Source organism: Ursus americanus, chromosome 14 (assembly GCF_024610735.1).
Source record: "Ursus americanus isolate L20-20 chromosome 14, mUrsAme1.1.p, whole genome shotgun sequence".
NCBI classification, from domain to species: Eukaryota; Metazoa; Chordata; class Mammalia; order Carnivora; family Ursidae; genus Ursus; species Ursus americanus.
This window is the reverse complement of record NC_142140.1, coordinates 31,851,272-31,857,820: the sequence shown is the minus strand read 5'-3', so window position 1 is coordinate 31,857,820 and position 6,549 is coordinate 31,851,272. Positions and strand designations below refer to the sequence as shown.

The 6,549-nt window shown below is 44.8% G+C and overlaps 1 protein-coding gene across 3 annotated transcripts in view; it reads left to right on the top strand.

The window, feature by feature from the left end:
* ABHD6 (abhydrolase domain containing 6, acylglycerol lipase) overlaps positions 1–6,549 on the top strand; it is a 76,237-nt gene that overhangs the window by 7,703 nt on the left and 61,985 nt on the right. The window contains exon 2 of one of the 3 annotated variants that reach the window (XM_087866916.1): positions 3,938–4,032. The exons of 1 other annotated variant lie outside the window; for it this stretch is intronic. The gene's annotated coding sequence lies outside the window, so the exon portion shown is untranslated. Of the gene's footprint in view, positions 1–3,937; positions 4,033–4,059; positions 5,143–6,549 lie in introns of those variants that run through there. One more of the 3 variants, XM_087866918.1, reaches the window with a different exon arrangement.

Below are 6,549 nucleotides of genomic sequence, written 5' to 3'. Positions count from 1 at the left end.
GCCGGAGGAAGATTTAGAATTGAGTGTGGTACATGCTTTTCGTGACTTTTAAGAAGGAATTTGTACATAGGCGCACTTTATGGATTAGTAACATTCGGGAGATTTTGGCCTATTTAGCCAACAATCTCGTAACTCCATCAACTGTGCAGTTAGGGGGATCGATTTAGATTTGTGACTTTATGTTGAAACCTTTCTAAATTCATGCACATGAATGTTCTGGAACATTTATAAGAATTTTGGGTTAACAGTGTTTCATAAGTTTAATTTATTAAAATTACTTAGTCTTTAGGGGTTCCTGGCTGGCTCAGTCAGTAGAACATGGGGCCCTTAATCTCAGGGTTGTGGGTTCAAGTCCCACATTGGGTGTAGACACTACTTAAAAATTTAAAAATCTTAAAAAAAAAAGAATTACCTAGTATTTTAAAAGGTGGCTTTTTTTATTAGTTCAAACAACTAAAGAAGTTTATAAGGAAATGGGGTATGTTAAATGTATAAAAGTAGTTTTAAGATGTTTGTAAATGGGTCTATAACCCCTTAAAAGTAATTATTTAAGTTTGCTGAAGGTAGGGTTGTTTAGCCTTACCAAATAAAAATAAAGAGCACTAAGGAAATTTGACTTTTTAAAATATTCATTTCTTTATTTTAGAGATAGAACAAGCAGGCGGAGGGAGATAGAGAGTCTCAAGCAGACTCCCTGCAGAGCCCAATGTGGGGCTCAATCGCAGGACCCTGAGATCATGACCTGAGCCAAAATCAGGAGTCAGACGCTTAATTGACTGCGCCACCCAGGCAACCCTAGGTAAATTTGACTTTTAGATCATTCAGATTTTTTTGTTTTTAAAGATTTTATTTATTTATTTGACAGAGATAGAGACAGCCAGCGAGAGAGGGGACACAAGCAGGGGGAGTGGGAGAGGAAGAAGCAGGCTCATAGCAGAGGAGCCTGATGTGGGACTCGATCCCAGAACGCCAGGATCACGCCCTGAGCCGAAGGCAGACGCTTAACCGCTGTGCCACCCAGGCACCCCTAGATCATTCAGATTTAATTGGGCATCCTGTCCTGTGTTTTATCTGGCAATCCCACCTGGATTTATAAAAAGAATAAAAACTTTTATAAGCTGCATTTAAAAGCGTGACATTTTCTAAGGCAATAACAATCCTGTCAGGGTCCTGGAATCGGGTTTAGTGCCCAGCATAAAAAATAAGCTACCCTGGGGACACCTGGCTGGCTCAGTTGGCAGAGCATGCGACTCTTGATCTCAGGGTTGTGGGTTCAAGCCCCATGATGGGTGTAGAGATGACTTAGAAATAAAATTGTAAAAAAAAAAAAAAGTTAACCTCCTACATTGGGAAAAACGCAAAACCCCTTTGTTAGAATTACTGCATGTTTATGAGAAAAATATTTTTTAAATACTAGAATGATACAAGTGAGCAAAAGATGTTTGGTCAGCTTGATGATGGAGTGGTGGCAGCAATCTCTAAAACATTCCGGAAGACTCTGAGCTGAACCTAAGCTCCCTTGGATTCTGAACAGACATAGGAACATGGAACTGCCATTTGAAAACTCTGGCCAGATAGTCTGGACCTCAGAGGCATCAGCCAGTGGCCTAAAGCCATTTCAAGTACAGACACTCTATTGGGGCTACAGTTATATAAATTTGAACATTAAGTGTCACTTTTCCTCTTTTTCTTTTTAAAGCATATTTGTAAACTCAAAGCTGAGCAGAAGTGACTTGACTTTCTCAAGTTCGATACTGAGTTGACTGTGTTCCTTCCTTTACCACCTCATTGCTCCCCTCACCTCCCCTAAAGCAAAAGTGCACAACTTAGGTTATTTTTTTTTTGTAAAGATTTTATTTATTTGACAGAGATAGAGACAGCCAGTGAGAGAGGGAACACAAGCAGGGGGAGTGGGAGAGGAAGAAGCAGGCTCCCAGCGGAGGAGCCCGATGTGGGACTCGATCCCGGAACGCCGGGATCACGCCCTGAGCCGAAGGCAGACGCTTTAATGACTGCGCTACCCAGGCGCCCCAGGTTATTTTTGCTTCAAAAGTTTGAAAGAAAAACTTCATGCCATGAATTTGTTTTCTTTTGCAAGACACCTGCTATCACCTTGTTCAAACGTAAAAGTTCCCTTACGGTTTGGAAACAGATTTCCATTTGTAATTTTGGAAAAAAAAAAAAAAGCTAACCTGGAGGTTGAGAATCGACTAATCTATTTTTGAATTTTTAACTTTGATCGTTTGAATATTAATTTGAAAAATAAAGTAAAGCTCTGTGTAGTGGTTTCTGTATATAGAAACTGCCCTTTAAAAAAAAAAATCACATAAACACTCTGAAGATATTGACCCCATTCTGTAGTTAGCATATTCACTGCAGGAAATTGGACTTAGAAAAAAAAAAAAGTACCTGGATTCCGGAAAGAAAATGCTAAGCCTCGAATTTAACTGAAGTCAGCTAGGTGCAGGGGCTTTGCTGAGTGTTTTCTGTTTCCTATCGCTCAGTACTCCCCTATGCTTCCTCCATTCTATGGATGAGCACACTGAGGTTTGCACCCAGGGATACACAGCTAGCCCGTCTCAGTCCCTGGGACTCCAAACCAGCCTTCTCGCCTGCCAAACCAGGCATAGCAAAACCTTAATAAGGAGCAAACACTCTAGGTGGGGGACAGAAAGGAGACCAAAGGAGACTTTGACTTTTTACTATTATACATTTGGGTATTGTTTGACTTTTTTCATTTGTTTGTGTTTACAAAAACACGTACTTGTTTAGTAATTAAAAAGATAGATGAAAGTACTAAAAAGCTTTTTATTTTTTAAAGCAGATTACACAATGCCCCTGCCAACGTGTTTTCTGTCTTTGTATGACTGAGCGCAGAGCAGCTTTCAACCGGCTTCAGGAGTCACTGATAACATGGAGGGTTACACTGCAGGCTCAAGGAAAGCAGAAAGCTCACACTCATCCATCCTGTGCTGGGAATTGGGGGTTTGAGACAGTTCCTTCCAGGAGCCTGGAGTCAGGAGCTGGGAAGGAAAGCCAGACACTGGCCTGACCCACACTGATCACTTTGAAGTATCCTTCCTTCTGCCACTTAGTGGCTACGGATGATGTTTCTTGGGGCATGTACTTCTAAACACTAGTCTGTAAGATGCTCCTAGAAAAAAGGATAAATATATGTTACTCTTTGGAGATTTATAAAGCACATTAGCATATTAAATGCTCTGAAAAGTCCTGCAATAAAGAAAGCTGCTTCAGTGTGTTGAAATAGGGTGTCCTGACTTTATTGTTCATAGAACCCTCTTCTTCCTATAAATCCTATCAATATCTTGAGCAACATCCACCTTGAGAAATACCATACCAGTTGGACAGGGACAGTCAAGTCCCTCAAAGCCTCACTAAGCCCCCATGGAAAAGCTCCCTGAATCTCATATGAATGGGTAGAAATGAGGAGCAGGAGTTCAGACACAGGGTCCCAAACATCACAGGGAGCCACAGCCATCCACCATGGGCCCTGGTGGGACGGGAGTCAGTGGGGACAATACACTGGGACAAAGGATACCTCAGAACTGGAGAAAGCCACGATGGGGATTTCAGGGGGAGTGAAAGTGCACAGACTGGGGAGCAAAAAGAAAGTAGCAAAAGTAGCAAAAGGAAACAAAGGGCCTGTGATGGGGGACAAGCCGCCTGACCCAAACAGGTGTTTCCAGTGACTAATGTCACTCTTTGTCTAGTAACAAATGAGCCATAGCAATAATCTTGTAATGTATGCAAATTGCTCTAGTTATCACAGTTCAGAACCAGCTTCGCTCACCCCAGTCACGAGGGGAGGTGCTTTATCTAAGGTTGCTTAATTGGGACCAACCTCACCTTCACGCGATGGTGTCCAGGTGATGAAGCAGGCTCTGGGTTTTGGACTCACACGGCATCTTCCACGCAGGGCTGTGCCTGGACCTCAAGCAGGTGGCATTCTGAAGGACTGGCCTTGGTGCGGCACTGCTCTGATTAGAACCCTTCAGAGGCCCTTCATTTGAGGTAAAGACCAAGCTCTTTAACCCCCTCTTCAAAGTAACGTTGCTCCTTTCCCTTTTTCCTCCCCCACTGGCCTCCCCTCACATTGAGCAGCTTTTAGTGCCTACCTCAGGGCCTTTGCACAGCTGCTCCCTCCACCTGCAGTGCTCTTCCTTCCTCCCACCTCCAGGTCTCAGCTTAAATGTCACTTTCTCAGAAAAGCCTCGCTGCACACCCCAGCCCATCAATGTCTTCCCTTTTATTCTCTTCCATGGGGCCTATGTCTTTTGCTATGGCATCTATCACAATGTATAATTATGTATGAGCTGTGTGTTATCTGATGTCTGTTCCCCACTAGACACCTCTGTGGGGACAGGGACACCTATGTGTGTCTGCACAGCCCAGGACAAGACCGGCATGTAGCAGGTGCTTGGTAAATCATTGTTGAAGCATGCTATGGTGACTTGACTGACTCCAGAGCCCACCTTCTCAACCATCGTGTGAGGACACTGAGCCAGGGGAACTCAGGTCCCTGAATAACCAAGAGAATCAAGGTCACTGGGACAACAGAAATATAGCAACCACTTCCACACAGCATCCGCCTTTCAGGGAGCCCCGAGTGCTCGGTTCTCATAGAGCTCCCCGATCTCAGCAGCAGAGCAGGGAGCGGGCTTCTCTACGTCAGCACTACTGACATTTTGGTCTAGATAATTCCGTGTTGTAGGGGCTGCCCCATGCATTGCAGGATAGTTAGCAGCACTCTTGGCCCTCACCCACTGGAGGCTAGCAGCACTCCCCCTCGTCATGACAACTGAAAATACCTCCAGACATTGCCACACGTCTCCACGGGGATGGAGATCGCCCCCGCCCCGTTGAGAACGCTGCCGTGGAGGTAAAAGCATGTGCAATTCTACTTACTGGCTGTTCAACCTTGGGCAAGTCGCTAAAGCTCTCTGTGCTCATTTCCTCATCCTCAAAAATGGGGATGATAATAGCTCTTATATGCTAAAGCTGTGACCATTTTTGTGAGTTTATAAATCAAGGGCAGACTCAGCACAGTGGCCCTCAGGAAGTACTCAGTCGGATGATACTCTGCCTTCGGAATGCAAAGGGATCGTGAACTCCATTTTACAGGTAAGAAAATTGAGACTTAGAGATAATGATTTCAGGCCCCAGCCACTGACTATAAAGTGACTTTAAAGGCAGGAATTCAGGGGCGCCTGGGTAGCGCAGTCGTTAAAGCGTCTGCCTTCGGCTCAGGGCGTGATCCTGGCGATCGGGGATCGAGTCCCACATCAGGCTCTTCCGCTATGAGCCTGCTTCTTCCTCTCCCACTCCCCCTGCTGTGTTCCCTCTCTCGCTGGCTGTCTCTCTGTCACATAAATAAATAAAATCTTAAAATAAATAAATAAATAAAGGCAGGAATTCAGGTTTTCAGGATTAATTCTCTTACCCAGCCCTTCCTTTACAGTACAAAAGGGCCCATTAACTCCAGACCTCACCTAACCAATTGCAAACTGAGCTACTGGTGTTGCAATTAATGGGTTTGGTCTGCCAGGGTGGGACTAGGAGGAGGCAAATGAGGCGCTGGCCTCAGGTGGGACATTTAAGGGGGTGACAAACGACTCACTAATCAAGATCAATAATATGTTATTGCAGTACTTCCAATAATTAATTAATCTTGAGTAATTAATCAAAATTAATGCAGAACATCCACAACGAACAAAGTATCACATCTTAAATGACCAACCAACCTCACTTTCAGGCTCCCGCCTCATTCACCTGACCCTAATCCTGCCCCTGGGATCTGCAGATCTGTGAAACCACTGTGAGCACACCTCCAGAGTGGAAAAGTCTGTTGGTTCCCAGCACGATGCGGGAGAAGAGAACGCCCTCTTCTGGCTGATAGTGAGCACTGCTCCTCTCCTGGGGAGCCTCGTTCACCTTTGTCCTGGGATAAAGCAGCATCTCAGTGCTGGAACCCTCTCTTCTAGCACCACAGTGCTTTTCACCTTGCCCTTCATGGGACACCTAGGTTAAAAGGCTGCAGGCAGGCCAAATGATGCCATTGCAGCCCCCCCTCACCCCACCCCTTCCCACGGGCCACTACACCGCGCTGTATCCATCGCCTTTCTCTGCTTACGAAGCATGCAAGCAAGCCCGGCACTTGTCCCTGCCTCTATGGGATTCTAAAGCAGCCTGTTAGTATACAGCTAGCCTTTCCAGGCCGACCATGAGAGGGCACGGTGAGGAGGCAGGACCAGGAGGTGGAAGGCTTCTCACAGCTGCTGACTGTTTGCCTAACTGCACTGTTTCTTCTTCTAAAGGTTCGGTAGTTTTTCATTTTTTTAAATTATGTTTTAATTTTTATTTTTAAATAATTTCAAATGTGTATAAAAGTTGTAAAAATAGTTTAGCAACTCATATATACCCTTCACCCAGCTTCACCGATGAACATTTAGGCACGTTTGCTTTTTCATTAGTTTTCATACATACAGATTTTTTTTCCCCCTGAACTGCTCAAGAGTAAGTTGGAGGCAT